The following is a 19,723-nucleotide window of genomic DNA, read 5'->3' as shown; positions in this document are numbered from 1 at the left end:
GTGACGTGTGTGTCACAGCAACCCCACGGACCCCCTGCTCACCTGGGGACAACACGCATGTGTCACACGAGGGTCACGTGTGTCACACGAGGGGCCTTGTGCCAGGGGAACTCTCAGGGGTCTCCCAGGGATCTCTTGGGGGTCTCCCGGGGGTCTCACACAGGGGTCTCTCCCAGAGGTGTCCCAGGGGTCTCTCAGGGGTCTCCCGGGGGTCTCTCTCACACAGGGGGGTCTCACACAGGGGTCTTTCAGGGGTCTCTCCCGGGAGTCTCTCTCACACAGGGATCTCTCCCAGGGGTCTCTCTCACACAGGGCAGTCTCTCCTGGGGGTTTCTCAGGGATCTCTCCCCGGGGGTCTCACCCTTGCAGGCACTGATCATCTGCAGCAACATCTCGGCCGCCCCCCACATGTTCAGCCGGGCCTGCTGGGACAGCAGCTTCTGCTTCTCCATCTCCTTCTCCTGGGGGCGCACGGGGGAGTCACAGGGGTCAGGAGGGGTCGGGAGGGTAAGGGAGTGTCAAGGATTGGGGGTTGAGGGGTCACAGGGGGGTCACAGAGGGAGGTTCAGCAGGTTCTGCTTCTCCATCTGCTTCTCCTGGGGGGACACGGGGGGGTCACAGGGGTCAGGAGGGGTCGGAGGGGTCAGAGGGTGTCAGGGGTTGGGGACCAGGGGGGTCACAGGGGGGTCGCAGGGGGGTCACAGGGGGAGGTTCAGCAGCTTCTTCTTCTCCATCTCCTGGGAGGCACAGGTCAGTCAGGGGGGGTCAGGGGGGTCACAAGGGTCAGGGGGTTCATGGGGAGTTTTGGAGTCCCCCCCACCTCGAACGAGTCCTCGGCCTCTTCCTCTTCCTTCTCCTCTTCCTCCTCCCCTTCCCCCATGTGGCAGCTTGGGGGGGGGGGAATTTAAGGGGGTGTTACGACCTGCCCCAGGAAAAAGGGGGGGGGGGTAACTCAGGTTTTTATCAATAATTCCCTTGGGGTGGATTAAAGTGAAACGACACTAAATAATCGGTGTCTGAAAACAAAGTTTATTTTAACAATTTTGTATCAACAGGTATGCTAGCATTTTGGGTGTTGTCATACAACAATGCAACATAGAGATAACCTTGGGGGGGGGGAGAAACTGCTTAGGGGAGAGAAAAAACAGGATGAGAGTAAGGGAAAAGAGAAGCTGAGAGTGCAAAAGAAATGGATATAGTCACTGCCCACTGGATCCAGCGATGCTTGAGAGTGATGGTCGCCCACGGGATCCAGCGATGTTTGAGAGCGATGGTCATGATTCGCAGGCGGTGAGGGAGAAGGAGAACTCCCAAATCCCAAAGTCACCAGTCAGTTTATATACCCTCAGCATGCTTTTGCACCTCCCTGGGATGAGGAGTTGTTTGCCTTTTTAGGGCTTAGCACTGGAGGGAGGGGTGGGCCCAACTGCCCACCTGAGGTATCTTCTTGCCTTTTTAGGGCTACTGCCCATCTGAGGTATCTTCTTGCCTTTTTAGGGCAAAAGTCAAAGCCTGCAAACTCCTGGAATGCATAAATCATTAACCATTTCAGTCTCTGACGGGGGGGGCTCCTCAAATTAGCCTCCCCCCAACCAGCCTTTTGGGGGGGGGCCCAAAATCCCTGGGGATGCCCAAAATAACCAGGGAAACCCCCCAGTCCCTGGGGACCCCCTGAGTTCCTGCCCCTCACACTCAGTCCCCTCATCTTTGAGGGCCCCACCCTTGGGGATGCCCCCCAATCCCTAGGGACCCCCCCAATCCCTGGGGACCCCCGAAGTTCCTGCCCCTCACACTCAGTCCCCTCATCTTTGAGGGCCCCACCCTTGGGGACCTCCCCCAATCCCTGACCCCCCCAACTTCTGGGGAACCCTCCAGTCTCTGGATCCTCCACCAAATATCTCTGGGGACCCTCCACCTCCAGGGACCCCCAAAACCCCTGGGAAACCCCTCCCCAATCTCCAGGTCACCCCTCTAAATTCTGGGGACCCTCCCCCCCCCTCCCAATATCACCCCGCCTGAATTCCTGGGGATCCCCCAACCCCCAAGACCCCCCTCAAACCCCTCGACCCCATTTTTGGGGGTCCCACCTTGGCCATGATGCCAGCGTAGGCCATGTACAGGTGATTCTGCTCCAGCTGACTGTGGGATTTGGGGGGGGGCACAGGTTGGGGGGGCAGGGACCCCCCCAGCCCCCCAGGAGGAGCCCCACGGGTGGGGGTTACCTCCAACACCCACCTCAGGGGGATTCTGGGGTCCCCACCCAGGTTTTGGGTGTCCCCACCCCCCCAGTGCTATTTTGTGGGATTTGGGGGTTTGGGGTCCCCCTTGTGAGATTTGGGGCTTCAGGGTCCTGCCTGATGTATTTTGAGGTCCCTCTGGTGTGTTTTGGGGTTTCGGGTCCCCCAATGATTTGGGCTCCCCGGGGTGTATTTTGGGGTTCCCGGGGTGTGTTTTGGGGTGATCTGGGCGCATTTTGGGTCCCTCTGCTCGGTCAGGGCCATCCTGCTGAAGTGCAGGATGAGCTGGTGTGTTTGGGTGTGTTTTGGTGTGTTTTGGGGGCCCCCCAGGTGTGTTTTGGGGTGATCTGGGTGTGTTTTGAGTGTGTTTTGGGGTCCCTGGGGTGTGTTTCGAGGTGATTTCAGTCTCTCGGCTTGGTCAGGGCCATCCTGCTGAAGTGCAGGATGAGCTGCTTGTTTGGGTGTGAGTGTGTGTGGGTGTGTTTGGCTGTGTCTGAGTGGGTGTGGGTGTGTTTGGGTGTGTGCGGGTGTGTGTGGGATGTCTTAGTCAATGCTCTCCAAATGAGTGTGAAATTGCACTATCAATCCTAGCTAGAAAGAAAAATTCACCTGCTTCCACATGTCTTGACCACTCCAGACTGGAGTTCCTGTAGCTTTTTCCTTCTTTCTTGGGAATTCAATGTACAGAGGAAAACACAGAACTGTCCCCAAAGCAGAGAGAAGCTCTGGGGCCACAGCACCTGCTCCCCTCTCTTCTCATCCCTTCAGTAGATGAATAAATGCCCTGTTTCCCCTCAGTGTACTATGCAAATCCTCCTTGAAAGCATGGGCATAATCCCCTTTTCCAGCCAGATCTACTTTGGGCTGCTTAAAGTGGCTGTAAAAGCATCTTGCCTGGGGCCAAGTACCCCTTCCACACTTGCTTTACCTGTGGAAAAAAAGCAGGGAAAGTTGTTTTTTGTGTGAGCACCCTTCATGTCTCAGTGTTTGTGATCTTGGGAATCCTTATGAACCTGGAACAATGCCAGATTATCTGTTGTCTTAGGATTTGTACCTTGAGATTGTTTTGATATGTGTTTAAATCTTCCTTGAAAATACAACTGATAGAAAACAATGTAAAAAAGAGGAAAAAAAAGAGAGAAAAAGTCAATACGAAGAAAAAAAGGGAGGGAAAAGGAAAAAAGAGAAAAAAAAAGACAGAAAAAACAGGAAAAAATGAGACAAATAATTAAAAAGAAAGAAAAAAGAGAAAGAAAGAAAAAGAGAAAGAAAAGGGGGGGAAAAAGGAAGCAGAAAGAAAAAAAGGAAAACAAAAAAGAAAGAGAAAAGAGAGGGGAAAAAAAAGACAGAAAAACAACAAAAAAAAAAACCAAAAAAGTGTTATCCTCCCTCCGCTCACGTGCAAAGGGCCGTTATGATCCGCCAAGGACTACAATTCCCGTGGTGCCCCGCGCGGCGCGCAGGCGCAGTGGCGGGCGTGCGGTGGCGTGGCCGCGCACTGATTGGCTGCGGCGGTGTTCTCTAAAGGCGGGGCGCGGACAGAGCGTCGTGTTGGCTGCCGGGAATCGGTGATGGCTGGGGTGCCTGTGAGTGCTGGCGGGGGATGCGGCGAGAGCGGGGCTCTGGGGATCCCCTCGGGGGCTGCGGGGAGCGCGGCTGTGGGTGGAAAGGCTGGAGGGCTCGGGAGGGTTTAGCCGAGGGATTCGGGGGTTCCCGAGGGTCAGAGCGCAGGGCCTTGGAACCGTCTTGAGGGCCGCTGGGCCCGGGAGGCCTCCCAATAACCCGGATGTTCGATTCGATTCCCGAGAAAGTCCCTCGGAAAAAAAAAACATCAAAACCACCCTAGAAAAAAGAAAAGTAAGAAAAAGGTGAAGGAAAACTTGTAAGGGCCAGGATGATTTTATTGCTTTGCTTCACTTTTTCTTTGGTCTCCTCCTTCTCAGATTTTCTGCTCTCTTCCTTTACAGAAAGGTCTTTTGCTGTTCTGTGGTTTTGGGGTCCCTGGGGGGTCCCTGAGGAGGTTTTGGGGGGTTTCTGAAGGGGTTTAGTGTCCTGAGGGGACTTAAGGGGGGTGGTGGGGTTGACGGTCCCTGAATGTGTTTGGGAATCCCTGAGGGAGTTTTGGAGTCTCCGAGGGAATTGGGAGGTCCTGGGGGGAAGCTTTTGGGGGGGTCTTTGAAGCAGTTTTGGAGGTTTCTAGTGGGATTTCGGGAGTCCCAGACGGTTTTGAGGGTCTCTGAGGGGGTTTTGGGGGTCCCTGAAAAAGGCCTGGGGGGTCCCACGTGGGTTTTGCAGGTCACTGAGAGTGTTTAGGGGGTCCTGGGGGGGGGGGGGATGAGATCTCTGAGGGGATTTGTGGGGTCCTTGAAGAGGTTTGGATGGGTCCAGAGGTGGATTTCTGAGAGGATTTCAGGGGTTTTGAGGGGATTTTATGGGGTCTCTATGTCGGCAGACCGACCCCAGGGAAAGGGGATCCCAATTCCCCCCCTGAACCCCAGAGACCCCCAAAACTCAGCAGACAGAGACCCCACAGGGAGGGGGGCTCAGGGGTCCCCTAAAGCCCAGTAGTGGAGTTCAAGGGGTCCTCCACCCCCCAGGGGAGGGATCCTGTGGGTGCTCACAAAAATCTGGGGGGAGAGATCTACCACATCTGGATAAGGGGATCCCAGTGCCCCCAGTATATCCCAGTGACCTTCAGTATGGCCCAGTAACCCCCTCAGTGACAAACCAGTGTTTCCCAGTGACCTCCCACTGCCACCCAGTATGGCCCAGTAACCAACCAGTGTCCCCCCGTGTGTCCTGGTAATCCCCCAGTAACTCCCCAGTTGTTCCCAGTGCCCCCTGGTTCCCACCAGTGTGTCCCAGTATCCCCCAGTAATCACCCAGTGCCCTGCAATGCCCCCCAACTGTCCCCAGTGTGTCCCCAGATGCCCTTGACCTTTCTGTGAGTGTGTGTGGGGGGGTGCGTTTTTGGTCAGAGGGTCCAGGGGGGCTCCTGAGGGGAGATGGAGGATTGGGGACATCAGCGATGGGGTTTGGGGACAGTGTGGAGGGGTTTGTGGACAGTGGAATTGGGGGTGTCAAGGGGGGAATAATGGCCATAGGGAGGCCCTGGGGACACTGGAGACTCCAGACCAGTCTCAGGATGTCAAAGGTGGGGACTGGGGACACCAAGAGGGCCTTGGGGATGCCAGGGGGGATCTCAGGACTCACCTCCTTGTGGTGCAGCCCCTCCTCTCCCATCACAGGCCCCTTTAACCTCCTCCAAACTTCCCCTAACACCCATTTTCTCTTTAATCCCCTCCCCCCACAGATCCTTTTTGACCCCCCAAAACCCATTTGAACTCCCCGAAATGCACTCAAAGCCCCCCAAACCCCCCCAAATCCTCATCCAACTCCCCCCAAATCTCCCCTAGCCCCACCCTCAAATCCCTTCCAACCCCCCCCCAAAGAGGGATCACCTTACACCCTGGGACAGGATGGCAGTGGACTGTACTGGGAGGGCACTGGGGGGGGGCTCAGGTGTCCCAGGACAGCGTGGCCCAGCTCCAGGAGAGATCCAGGGAGCAGTGAGGAGATACTGGTCTGTCCTGGTCTACACCCCCACTCTCCAAAGCCCCTCCCCAGCTCCACCAAGACCCTCCCGGACCGCAAAGCCCCTGAGGCCCCCCCAGACCCCTGACTTGTTCCTGCTGCCCCCTGAGCATCTGCAGCTCCTGCAGAACCAGGCATTTCATCAGCAAATTTGCAGGTGACACCAAGCTGAGGGGTGTGTTGATGTGCTGGAAGGCAGGAGGGCTCTGCAGAGGGACCTGGCCAAGCTGGATCCATGGGCTGATTCCAACGGGATGAGGTTCAAGCAGACCAAGTGTCGGCTCCTGCCCTTTGTCCACAAGAAGCCCTGGCAGCCCCCCGGGCTGGGGCCAGAGTGGCTGGAGAGCAGCCAAGGCATAAAGGGAGCTGGGAGTGTGGATTGACAGGAAGCTGAACAGAAGGCAGAGTGTGGCCAGGTAGCCAAGAGGGCCAATGGATGGTGGCCTAGCTGAGGAAGAGTGTGGCAGCAGGAGCAGGGAAGTGATTGTTCCTGGACTGAGTGCTGATGAGGCCACCCCTGGAGTGCTGTGTCCAGCTCTGGGCCCCTGAGTTGAGGAAGGCCATGGAGGGGGCTGGAGCAGGTGCAGAGAAGAGCAGCAAGGCTGGGGAAGGGAGTGGAGCACAAGTGGTGTGAGGAGAGGCCGAGGGAGCTGGGGTTGTTGAGGCTGGAGAAGAGGAGGCTCAGGGGAGACCTCCTGACTCTCTGCAACTCCCTGCCAGGAGGTTGTAGCCAGGTGGGGGTGGGGCTCTTCTACCAGGAAGCAGCAGGAGGACAAGAGGGCTGGGTCTTCAACTGTGCCAGGGGAGGTTTTGGTTGGATATTAGGAAGCAATTTTTTCCCGAGAGAGTAATCAGTCATTGGAATGGGTTGGTCAGGGAGGGGGTGGAGTCAGCGTCCCTGGAGGTGTTGAAGGTGAGACTGGGTGTGGCATAAGTGCCATGGACTGGGAAGCACAGCGGAGTTGGATCAAGGGTTGGACTTGATGATCTCGGAGGTCTTTTCCAACCCGTCTGATTCTGTGATTCTCTGATTCCCATTCCTATGGCAGCACATGCTTGAGACTCTATCCACAGGGTGATAGAGATGTCTCTACATATATATCTCCAAGGTTAGTCTGTAAATGTGTGGTGTTAGAAAAACAGGATAAGTTCTGGGATGGTTCTAGAAGGAGAAGAAAGCCCACAGCCCAATCCAAGCAGGCATCCCTCAGCTTGCACATCATGTCCCCTCCCTGCAGGTTCCTGTCCTTGAGCCCAGGCCCTGAGGTGAGCCTGAGAAGTGGCCCGGAGGTAAGCCCAGAGCTGGCCCTGAGGTGACCTTGAGAATAAGTGCAAGACAGAGGTACTGCTGAGGAAGGAGAACCTCATGGTGGGGAAGAGGCGAAGGTGCCTAGCTCCAAGAAGGTGCTGTCTCCATCCCCTTTGTGCCAGGTGAACTGGGGCTTTGCTGCAGAGACGCGGGCGCTGATTTGAGCGACTCCAAGGACTGAGATGGTGGGCACCCAGGAACACAAAGTCTGCCTGGCCACAGAGCCTGCAAGGAGCAGCAGAGACAGCCCTGGCAGTGTGGGGGGCCAGGTTGTACCTGTGCCTTCCCCTGCAGGCCCTGGCTGTCCCTGCTGGGCCCCTGTCCATCCCCATCAGGTCCCTGCCCATCACCCCTGGGCTGAACTCCCCCCAGGAACTGCCATGGAGCTGAAGCTGCTGCCATCCCCCCCCTGCAGCCGCTGCCACAGCCAAGGGAGCAGCAAAGGCAGGACCTGGAGCAGAGGCAGCAGCAGGGGAGCACTGGGTTGGATAAAACAACCAGAGCATTTGGTACACTTGGTTTGGTGGTTTGGAGAAACAGCCCCGGAGTGGCAGAGGGTCAGATAACCTCGAGTAACAGCTCTGGCGAGTTTTAGGTGACACTACATTAATACAGCTCTTGATTAATTTATAGCAACTCAATCAAGTGCTCATGAAATCATCTCACTCCCCTCATCCTCCCAATTAAACACCTTTTTTTTGGGCTAATCTTCATATTTGGGAGTATTTTACTGGCTGAACCTTAATTTTTTGCAGTTAGCGAGGGAGTTCGTCTTGCTATTTCTGAGAGTTTTTTTTCCTGCATCTTAGTGTTTTGGAGGTTTTTAAGAACACAGGATGCCCGGTGAGTTCTAGAGATGGACTTGGGCAGGAGGAACCCCCAAGCCCACGCACTTACCCCCCCATCAGGATTTCTCCTTCCCAAAGCTTGGACGGATGGAGGAGGAGGCTGCAAGGAAGATGCTGCGGACCCCCCAGACAGGTGAGGAGGAAGTCAGTGCCTCTTTGGGTAGGTCTTGTGCTGGCTCTGGCAGCCAAGCATGGCCCCCAGCTGCAGGACAACCTGCTGCCGCTGCCATCCTGCCAAGGCCGGAGTTGGGGGGATGTCCTTGGCCTTCCCTCTGGGCCGGAGGCAAATCCCCTCCCTGTGCTTGCTTCCTGTCCCAGACCCCGAGCTGAGGACGGAGAGCACAGAGGACAAATCCCCCCGTGAGAACCTGGTGGGAGAGACCGTTTTGAAGGGCTCCACGGCACAGAAAGGCAGTGGGGAGGAAAAGACCCAGAGATCCCCCTGCAGGAGGGGCTCCAAAGCCAGCCCAGGGTGCTCTGAGAAGGAAAGAGCCAGCCTGTGGCGGGAAGGCGGCCGGAGCTTGATCCGGAGCTCTGACCTGGTGGTCCCTGAGCAACCTCCCAGCAAGGAGAAGCCCTTCAGTTGCTTGGAATATGGGAAGAGCTTCAGGAAGAGCACCAACCTTTTCACCCACCAGCACATCCACACTGGGGAACCTCCTTACACGTGTAGGGTATGTGAGAAGAACTTCTGTGACAGCTCCACCCTGATTGGGCACCAGCGTATCCACACTGGGGAATGGCCCTACACATGCAGGTGTGGGACGTTTTGGCTGGACCGAGCCCCTGAGGTGGAGTGGGAGGGTGGCTGAGAATGGAGGCCCTGGTCCTGACAACGTACTGATGCATCCTGAGAGAGCAGAGGAGCAGCAGGAGAGAGCTGTCCCGTGGGAACGGGGAACACTGTCTCATGAGAACGAGGACTTGTTTTGAACAGAGTGACTGAGAAAAATATAAACATCTAAGGAAAACAGGGACAGGTGCACAGAAATGTTGTGAGAAAGTAGAACTGAGAAGGTCCAACTAAAATCCACCTATTAGCTGTAAGAATTGTAGTTTGTGTATTTAAGCTGACCTATATGTGTGATATATGTGTACCAAAAGAGCTGTATTTAAGAGGCTGTAAATTGCAGCTCGTGGCTGCTGCTTCCTTTTTTCCTTCCAATAAACTTTCTTGCTGAATATTACATGTCGTAGTCCATCCCAACAACGACATTTGGTGACTCCGACGCGATGCTGCGTCTTCGTAACTTTCGGACGGCAGAGAAACCGATACAGGCAGCAGGGAGGTTGCCGCGGGGATGGAGCTCGATGAAACATGAGAGCGGCGGAGAAGCTACCAGGCTGGCCAGACACAAGACACCTGGACAGGTGAGCTACCGAGAACAAGGGGACAACTCTTAGCAAAAGAGGGATCTAATATTGCATCTATATGGAAGTCTATCCTGCTTAAAAAAGGGAGAAAAATTAGACGAACTGGCTTTGCGACAGATGCTGCTTTCGTGTAAGGACCAGGGATATGAAACGGACACTGTTAACTGCCTTTACTATCTTTACTTGGAAAGAACTTAGTGATAAACTCTTTACTGCTGCCTCTAAGGGAGAAAAAGTTGCTGCTTCCCTCCTTACAACTTGGCGATTGTTATCTGGAACAGTAAAAGACATTAAAGCACAGTCTGAGGACATTAGAATGCTACTAGATACCATCATGCAGAGAAATTGTGCAAAAAAGAGTCAAGCCGAGCTGAAGGGAGCCGGAGCGGGACCAGAGGTCACGGAGCGGGGCCAGGGACAGCCGAGCGACCCTGCCAAAATGAACGCAGTGCTAGTGTCTTGGCAGTGCATATCCAGGACGATCAGGGATGACGACTGTGGCGTGAAAGTGCTGCTGATGGACCGAGAGGTGACCTTTACAAACACTGTGACTGAGTTCCACCTTAAGAAACTTCCTGCTTTTCATCTGAACTGTGCTGTGGGGCTGCGCCGCGCGTTTGTGGCTGTGTTCACATTGCTGGGTGCTTGCGCCGCCGTGCTGAGTGAACCTGTGTCAGCACCGGGTCTGTCCGCCTGTGGCAGGTGCCTACGGGGCGGCGCCGGGCAGCAGGGCAGTGGTGGTGGCCGCGGTGCCGTGCGTGGCCCCCGCTCGGAGCGCTCTCGGAAAACGCAGAGCCGAGGGCCGGCGAAATCACAGCGCTGTGCGCGGCCCCAGCTCGGAGCGGTGCGCCTGCGCGTGTGCACGCCAGCGGCCCCGAGCTCAGTGGGCGGCGGGGGGGCTCTGTTTCCCCTACACTGCTGACAGCCATGGTCCCAAGAGGTGTAGGTTACCCTCTCCTTCTTCACAGCGAATGTTTTTTCCCTGGTGCCGCTCCTCTTCCTAGAGTGGCGAGTTCACGACGGTAGCAACGGCTTCAGGGGGTGCAGTCGGGGGAGGGGGGGAAACTGTCTGTTCTTTTTTCCTCGTTACACCAACCACCCCTCTCTGAAAGGTGCCTGTTTGCAGCTGTTTTCTCCCTCTCTTATATTTTTGTCTTTTCTTAAGCAGACTCTGTGATTAAGTTGATGCCTTAAGCCCCTAATGGTTTTTCATTTTTCTAATATTGGTAAACCTTATAAGTTTTATAAGTAGATTCTAAAAGCAGCAACCCTCCCTCCTTTGTCCCTTGTCCCTTATCCTTTTCCCTCTAGCACCCTTGTTTACACATTCCTTAACCCTCTTACCCCTGAATATAGCAGAAATGCTTAGTCTTTTGTCAAGGCAAGGCCTAGATTGTTGACAGAACAGCATATCTGGGCCTAAACCACAGAATACGGTCAAGAATTAGGTAACTATGTACCCTTTGTGCTCTGATGATGGTGAAGATGGGATGAATGGGGGGTCCCAAAATACACCCCAGACCCATTTTAAGGGGGTGGACCTGGGGTGGACCAGAGTAAAGGCCACAGGGTGGACACATCTGGGATTGGATGGATGGTATTATAAAATGTAACCTCTCAGACACGGCCGGCGGACGTGTCGTATACCATCTACTGCCTTGGCAAATAAACCCTTTCTTATCTCACCCCTAATTAACTGCTCTGGAGATTTTTTTCAGCACCATAAATCCCACGGCAACAGTTGGTGGCCTGTACGGGGAGACCTGGACCGGGACTTCTTCAGACTGGAAACTTTCATCGTACAGGAATTCCTCAGCGAACCGACTTTTATCTGAGATAATTCCTGCCCTGGTCTGAGAAACCCAGCTCCACAGAACCCACAGAAAGCAAGCACGGAGCATAGAGGTGAGATAAGAAAATAAGAAAAGAACGAATAAGGAAACGGTACCTATTTGGTTAGTTAGCAACTGCGGGAAAGTTTTGTGTTCCGGGATAGGGAACACGGGTTCCTGAAAAGTTCTTAAAAGACTTGGGCCCTCAGAGTAGTCGCGAAAGTCGCTTTTCAGGAGGTGAACGGGTAGTTCGCCAGTTACCCAGGTCAGAGCGGGTCAACCTAGGACTGTGTGGTTTGGAGGGGACGCCCTCCGGTGCTCTGACACTGTGGAAGAACCGGTGGGGCTCTGGAGTCAGTGCGACTCGGTAAATAGCTGAGGGGTTACGTAACAACCTTGTAACCTAAAGGTAGCAAGTTTGAAACCCAGTGTGTGACTGTGGTTTGTTTTTGTTTTACAAGCATGGGTTGTGTTGATTCAAAAGTTGAGATCCCTAAGGAATCCCCCCTGAGAATGATTTTGAAGCATTGGAAAACTTTAACTGGTGTTGAAACAACTTTAAAGAAAGAGGAACTGTGTAAGCTATCTGTAAGTGTATGGCCGGTATTTGGGCAGATAAAAGGAGTGGCTTGGCCAGAATTCGGTTCCTCTGAGCTAGACACGGTACTGAAGTTAATGTCACTCCTCAGTGCAGAGCAAAAATGGGATGAAATCAGGTACGCGGAATTGTTTATGTTTTTGTTAACACGCCCTGGATTGAGGGGAGAGAAGAGGTCACCTAATGAGAGAGAAAGCAACCCGGGAGAGACTGGAGCTGCAGGAGGAGCGACTCCTGGACCAACTCTGGCTGGGCAGGCAGGAACCATCGGTGGACCCCCTAGTGTAGATCAAGCTGCACCAGGAGGGATTAGGCAAGTTAAAGTCTCTGGAGAAGTTAGCTTGGGTCCAGCGGGAGCAAGTCCTGTCGGTTTAGTTGGAATGTGCACAGAGGTGCAGATGAGATCAACCTTTGTTGGAGCTGCCTGCAGCGCGGCGGAGCTGAACGAGAGTTACGCAGACGCTGCGGGGCTGGCTGACCCAGGAATAACAACAGGAGAAACTCCTGGCCCCACAGGGGCAATGGCTGCGGGATCTTCCCTGTCTGTTCCAGCGAGCAGGGAAGCAGTTTGTAGCTCTGCAGCAGCTGGCAGCTTTGCCAGGGTAGATAAAGTTACCATAACAACGGCAGAAGTGAGCTCGAAAGCAGAGAAACTAGTAACAGCTAAAGTTGATAGTTGTATCAGTAACGGAGTAAGAACGGTGAAGGCTGAAAAGTCAGCTTTTAGTAAAGTTGCTTTTGGTGTAGTAACATCAGAAAAAGTTATTATAGATGCAGCATCTGTTGTAGAAACAAAAGAAATTTTAGAAGTCACAGCGAAAGCACTGCCAGGATTGGCCAGTGTAAAGACGGCGGCAAGCATAGGGGTCGCTGATCTAGACAGTGAAAGTGAAGAGAAGGCGACGACCCCAAATGTAGAAGTGTTTCTGAGAACGAGTAGCCCAGCACCAAGGATGGGTGCTCAGGCAGCTGGTTTTATCGGTGGTGATAGCGATATAAGAACTGTTAGAACGGAGTTGCATGTCCCAAGTGCAAGAGATATGAGTTGGGTAAAAATGTACAAAACCAAACAAAGCAAATGAATCACCCACAGAGTTTCTAAACAGATTAAAGGATGTCATCAGGAAATATACCGACATAGACATCAAATCAGATATGGGAAAGAAAAATCTGGTATACTTGTTTGTGGGACAGTCCACAAACGATATAAGAAGAAAATTGCAAAAGGCAGGTGGTATTGAAAGGGACATCGATGAATTATTAGAGATAACTTGGGCAGTATATCAGAACAGAGAACAGAAAGCTAGTACGGTGGGCGGTGACACGATTATAAGAACAACCGTTACTGCGGCAACAGAACTCCCAGCTCAGAGAGCAGGGGAGGTTTCTGGAATGGCCGTTACCACGGCGACGGAACTGGCTGGCGCGGTGAAGAAAAAAGTGTTGCCTGTGCGTGATACAGTGAGAATGCATATGACGGAGAAAGCGAGATTGGAGCAGGGAGCGATCCCAAAGCTTAAAACTGTAGCGAGCACAGTAAGGCGGGGACAGGAAAAGCTAGTCCCAGTTGTTGCTCCGAACAATGAGGAGGTTTTGGCTCCTATTGGTATGGTCCAGGCAGAGACGGCAAATGCGAGTGCCGGGAAGGCTATGAGACTGTTGAGCGTAGCAGCGCGAGAGAGAGCTGGGGCCACTGACTTTGCAGAAGTGGCGGGACCCAGCTCTGCCTCTGCTGTTTCGGGAACCGCCCCAGGTATGACAGGCACGACCAGAGGTTGGTAAAGAACAAAGACACCGAGAGCTGCAAGAAAAGCGGGGGGGGGGGGTAACTCCTTCCCCTGTAACATCTAACCCCACGCAGGCAGCTGCAGTGAGTGCAAGTGCTTTAGGAATTTTAATGCCACCCGACGAATTCATAGTTGTTATAACAATAAAGATGCCTGCTCCCATAACAAGCGGAGCAGAGCCAAATCCAGAGTGGCCAGTACCCAGCCTATTCCAACGTATAAGAAAGGAAGAGAGAAATCATGTGACCATCGCAGGCGCCGGCACCACTCTGCGAGTGCCGGGGTAGCGTTAACCACAGGCACAGAAAGAGTGAGTCCAACTGTGGGACAGGCAAAATCTAGGTTTAGTACAGGAGCTACTGTCGCCTCTGCAGACGGAACAGGAGCTGCAGAGAGCGCACAAGCAAATAATTTCCTAGCTGCAATTCATAGCACCTTAGCGGCTGCGAACAAGAGAGCGGTGTCAGTGGTTAGAGTCCCAGCCCAGTCTAACACAGGACCCTCCACTCCTCCCATCAGACCGAAAGGGGGGAAGGGAGGACAGAAACAGTGTAAATTCCCAGCGAACACAAAAACTAAAACCCGCCGGTGCAAAATATGTTATAAGGTAATAAGGTGATGCTTTGAATACTGTTTTGTTTTAAATGTAAATTAACAATGTGTCAGAAGTTAACTGTTCACAGGCAGTTCGTTCCAGCAAACAACCCTGGAAGCTGTACCACTAAAATTCAAAATGAGAAGCCATAAGAACAACTTTTATGCAGGAGTAGACACATGTCTTAACTGCAAACACCAGACCAAGAGTGAGTAGATAAAGGCCTTCTGACACAATTGAAAATCAACTTGCACTAAAGGTGGTACAGAAACATGCATATATTGTAATTATTGTGTTTCTTTTGTTACTTTCTATTTCATATTATTTTAAGCTTCGCTTATTGTTACCTTAATTGCTAAGAATTGAAAGCTTATATTGCTTTTGCTTTTGTTACATGAATTGCTTCAAAGCTTGCAATGTTTATACTTGCGCATATCTTGTTCCAACGACAATTTATAAACATCTGTGTCTCTCTGACTACTGCAGCCTGTGGAATAATTTCTCCTAAAAGCAGTTTGATGAAAAGTCCATAGAATTTTCATGTGATTGTGGAATCATGTTTATCTATGTTTTAAGGTGCTTTTTATCTAGTGTCATCTAGGAATGTATGTGAACCTGGATTTACATAAGAAGTCCTGCACTGAGACTAAAGACAGATAAGAAAGTGGCATCAATGCTGTAGTGAAAGGCAACAGAACCAAGAAAGCACAGTGACCCTTTGCCTGGATGCCATCGCAGCTTCTGTAAAGCAGCGGTACTGCTCTAGCATGTTCAACACTGCATCATGAGGATCCTGGTTCTGACTGCTGACCAGGAATTTACAGCACTGCAACAACACTAGTTCCGTGGACTCTCCAATAAGGCCCTAAAATCTGACCTGCACCATTGCTTACAATCCTTGAGACAATCTGGTAACGTCATTGTTGAAATAAGTAGTTTAAGTTGCTTAAATAGTTTGCTGAGAATGCTTTCTTAGCTTTATTGTTTTGTTGATATTCATGTATCTATAAATGCACCTGTTTTAACAGGTGAAGAAGCTTTTATCCATGGAGGCAAGGAGTCCCTGTAAGACTACTCCATGAGGTAAAGATGATTGACTGCAGTCTGGGACAGGTTGGAACAGGACAACCTGCCCCCAGTAAGGCCTAGAATTTGTCCAGAGAGTATAAGCTCTCTGTGGTGAGCTACTGGCACTGCCAGGGTGCTTTTTGCATCTAGATGCAGTCTGCTTCAGGTAAGCTCTTGACTGGCCTATTAGATCTGTGACTGGCAGTTAATCGCTTTATGTGATAAAAGCACAAGCTCCTCTCTCAGAAGATTGAAATACAGGAATTCCAAGATCCAAAATTCCTGTGAAATTGTCATCAGACAGAGAGTCACACTTCATCGACTCCCTAGTTACATAAGGAGGTTTATTTGTAGAATTGTTTAATGTTTTAAGATCTGCTTTGCAGGAACTGCAGAAATTCATCATGTCATCTAAGCCTATGAAGCTGGACACTCCTGCTCATCTGTTCCAGCCCAAGGACTGAGTTTATGTTACACTGAGACTGAAACTCCTGCAACCCAAATAGAAAGAACTGTTTTCAAGTCCAACAGACCATCTCCAACGTGGACCAAGTTATCATCAAGGACCCTGAATTTCACCCAGGAAAAGAAGACCTCTGTTCCTGAGACGAGTAGAGCAGCAAAGATTGTTACAAGGACTGTTAAAATAGTGTTTAAGTTTGCTTCTCTTGTTTGTATTGCTTAGTATTGCTAGGAACTATGAATTAAGTTTAAAACCTAAATTTATATTTGGCATTAACAAAATGCATCAAACATTCTTTATAGGGTGAGTGCTGAATTTGCACTATAGATTTGGCTAAAATTTGGCAACGAGCTTAAATTATATATTAGATAATTCTTAGAGATGTTTCATTAAGTTTATTTCCACAAACTTACTTCATAGTTACCAACCTGAATATGAATAGAACAGCCACTCATATTAGTACAAAAACTGCATAACTTGTTATATGATTAGTGCTATGTATAAGTAGTAGAGATTGAACAAGATCTTTGAGTCTTGTTTAATCTCTAAAGGGGGGACTGATGCCTTAAACCCCTAATGGTTTTTCATTTTTCTAATATTGGTAAGCCTTATAAGTTTTATAAGTAGATTCTAAAAGCAGCAACCCTCCCTCCTTTGTCCCTTGTCCCTTATCCTTTTCCCTCTAGCACCCTTGTTTACACATTCCTTAACCCTCTTACCCCTGAATATAGCAGAAATGCTTAGTCTTTTGTCAAGGCAAGGCCTAGATTGTTGGCAGAACAGCATATCTGGGCCTAAACCACAGAATACGGTCAAGAATTAGGTAACTATGTACCCTTTGTGCTCTGATGATGGTGAAGATGGGATGAATGGGGGGTCCCAAAATACACCCCAGACCCATTTTAAGGGGGTGGACCTGGGGTGGACCAGAGTAAAGGCCACAGGGTGGACACATCTGGGATTGGATGTAACCTCTCAGGCACGGCCGGCGCGCGCGTCGTATACCATCTACTGCCTTGGCAAATAAACCCTTTCTTATCTCACCCCTAATTAACTGCTCTGGAGATTTTTTTCAGCACCATAAATCCCACGGCAACAAGTTGTTAGCTCCTTCTGCTGATTTTCTCTGGGTGAGCCCGACCCCTCCTCCCCGTCCTTCGTCCTTCGTCCTTCGTCAATGGTGGGGGGGGACGGGCAAACGATGGCAAAAGATGGGAAAAGGGAAAAACAACTTAAAATTAACAATACCCCAACTTATAAATCAAATAAGATTGCACTGTTTTTACAGCAATAGGTGTTACGCATGCAGCATACTCATGGCATTCTCAAATGTTTTCTTCAAAAACAGAAAGGGAGACTGACGAAAAATCCCTTGAAGCAAAATTAAAAATAACGCAACATCCGTGCTTAGCTTTTTGCATATTGCAGAAGGTTGTTCGGAATCTCCTATAGTTTGCCATTTCGCTTCTCTTACATGAAATCTGGCTGTTTCCCCCGGGGGCAGGGTGCAGGTAGAAGGTTTGCAGACGGAACAATGAGACAAAAGGGGTAGTCTTGCCCCTTGCAGAAATAGTTTTATTGCCTTTATGACAGAATATCATTGCTCTATGAGAAGGGTTGAAGATTTCCAAGATAATATCCTGTCTTTTTTCTTGCTGTATTTGTCTTTTACATGGAGAGTTATGCAGGATTTGCAGATTGCTGTTGGTGGCTATGCCATAAATTTCCTTTGAATTATGAAACTGATAAGAAGTGCACAGCCAATGACTACTTGAAAATGTGTGTGTGATTGCGAGTGTTTGAGGTGGCCACCTAAGAGTGTATGGGAAAAGACTGTGTGAAAGAGAAAAACTACATGAATGTGTAACTGTGTAAACTTAAAAATACTTTCCATCGGTGTCGAGATTTAAAGAAGGTGTTAGGACTGAGGTTAAATAAGAGATTCTTACAAAAATTTGGTATTCTATTTTAGCCCTGTATGAAGATTATGGAAGTTAAATCTCAGGTGGAGTTTTTCCACTGATGTTGTTCCTTAGCTGTGCGAGCTGCGCAGGAGACCACTAGTTTTGGAGCAAGTAAAAACCATAAGCCAGCAAGCATTAGTGCAGACTGCAGTGTTAGCAGAGCCCAGAGCAAGGTGCACCACTATGCGTCCAGGTGCCCGAGAACCATTCTTACAATTCGTGGAAAAGCTCCAAGACGTTGTAGAGAAACAGGTTTTGTGACACTCAGTTACAGAAGCTGCTAGTTACACAACTGGCTAGAGATAATGCCAATACAGACTGTCAAAAAGTACTATCCTTGGTGCGGTGATGCAGGCTTGTGCCGGGGTGGAGTCCTTAGACCATCAAATAATTATATTTGCATCTGCTATAGCAGTAGTGAGGGTCGTTTTGAGCTTTTCTGTGTTTTCCAGGATTTAAATCAGGAGTTGTCGATGTTGCTGCCTTGCTTGTTCAGCCTGTTGCAGGAGGGCCCTTGCAGATTGTCAAGGCCATCCTGAGTGCCTTTTCAAGGGCATCTGCAGCGTTGTGGATAGTGTGTCTTCAGGCCTCCTGGCTGGAGGCCAGAGCAGACCAGTTATGTTGATCAGTGTAGCCAGAGCTGAAGTGTTGTTTTAAAGAGTCCTTATATATTGTCTTCAAAACCCTTCCCGTACAACAGCTGGTAACAATATTCATTGTAAAACAGCTAGCCTTTCCTCCTTAAGATGTGCCCTGCCCATTGCAGCTGTGTTCTCAACAAAATAGCCTCACTACTTGTGACTACTACTTGTTTCCTACCAGAGGTATTGCTTGCATAATTTGACCAGTGAATGTTTAGGGTTGTATGAAGACAACCTGTACTCTTTGTGATGCTCAAAGCTTGCTGTTAATTGTCCAAACAAACAAACTTCTGTAGTCATGCCAGGGGTTTGGGTTGTGAGACTAGGAGGTACTGCTCAGAGTTTTCTTTTAGAACATACAGATCCCGTGTGACTTAAGCAATGGCTCCTACCTACAGAATAGCTGTTGACCCTGCAACAACTTGTTAAAGAGCAGCTTGATGCTGATTACATTGAACCATCTCAGAATCCTTTAATTACCCCTGTGTTTGTGATAAAGAAAAAATCTGTGAAATGAAAACCGTTGCATGATCTCAGACAGCTTGGTGCAGTCATGGTTAGTAAGCATTGGCTTACTGACCCCTTCTATCCGTCCTACTGAATAGCCCATTGTTATTATTGATTTGACAGGTTATCTTTTTACAATCCAGTTAGACCCCAGTGACAGAGAAAAAATTGTATTTTCAGAACCTTATGAGTGTTATCCGTAGTGGTTTATGATTCCAACAGTATTTCCTGTACTAATGCAATTTTCTGACTGTCTTTTGTTTCATTATATAGATGATATTTCTGCTGGCTGTAGCCACTGAGGATCAGCTGGGTGTGTTGGACGCTGAAACCAAAAAGAGTCTACAATTCTTTGGCCTAGTAGTTGCTCCTGACACGGTGCAGTGAAAGGTACCCTGGAAATATTTAGGGTTCACGTACACAAAAAGCAGCCATTCCTCAACCAGTTCAATTGGGTATTAATGTTAAAACTCTTACTGACATACAGTAGCTATTAAGGTCTTTAAATTAGATTGCATCGTACTTGAAATTGCCAAACACCCAGCTGTCACCTCTATTTGACCTGCTCGAACATTCTGACAGTTTTCAGGAACTGAGGGAACAGACTGAGAGAACTGAGAATATGTACAGTGCCTTATGGTAGAGACTTTTGACCAACTGTGTTGTGGCACGATAGTGTACAAAGAAACAAAAGAAACACTTGAGAGCAATAAACAGCTTCCTGATCACCTTACACCTGGACTACGTCTGATATCTGTGTCGTTTTGACCATTCCAACTTTATCAGTGACACTGGGGGATTAACAGGACACACAGGGAGACACTTGGAGGTTACTGGGCCATACTGGGGGTTATCGGGTTCTCACTGGAGGATCACTGGGCCATACTGGGGGGCAGTGGGAGATCA

At 50.3% G+C, this 19,723-nt stretch overlaps 1 pseudogene; it reads left to right on the top strand.

Moving 5' to 3' along the window:
• LOC116779970 overlaps window positions 1-19,723 on the top strand; it is a 287,746-nt pseudogene that overhangs the window by 243,892 nt on the left and 24,131 nt on the right.

This window comes from Chiroxiphia lanceolata, chromosome W (genome assembly GCF_009829145.1).
Source record: "Chiroxiphia lanceolata isolate bChiLan1 chromosome W, bChiLan1.pri, whole genome shotgun sequence".
NCBI lineage: Eukaryota > Metazoa > Chordata > Aves > Passeriformes > Pipridae > Chiroxiphia > Chiroxiphia lanceolata.
Note: the sequence above shows the minus strand (reverse complement) of the source record. Positions and strands in the feature narration are given on the sequence as shown.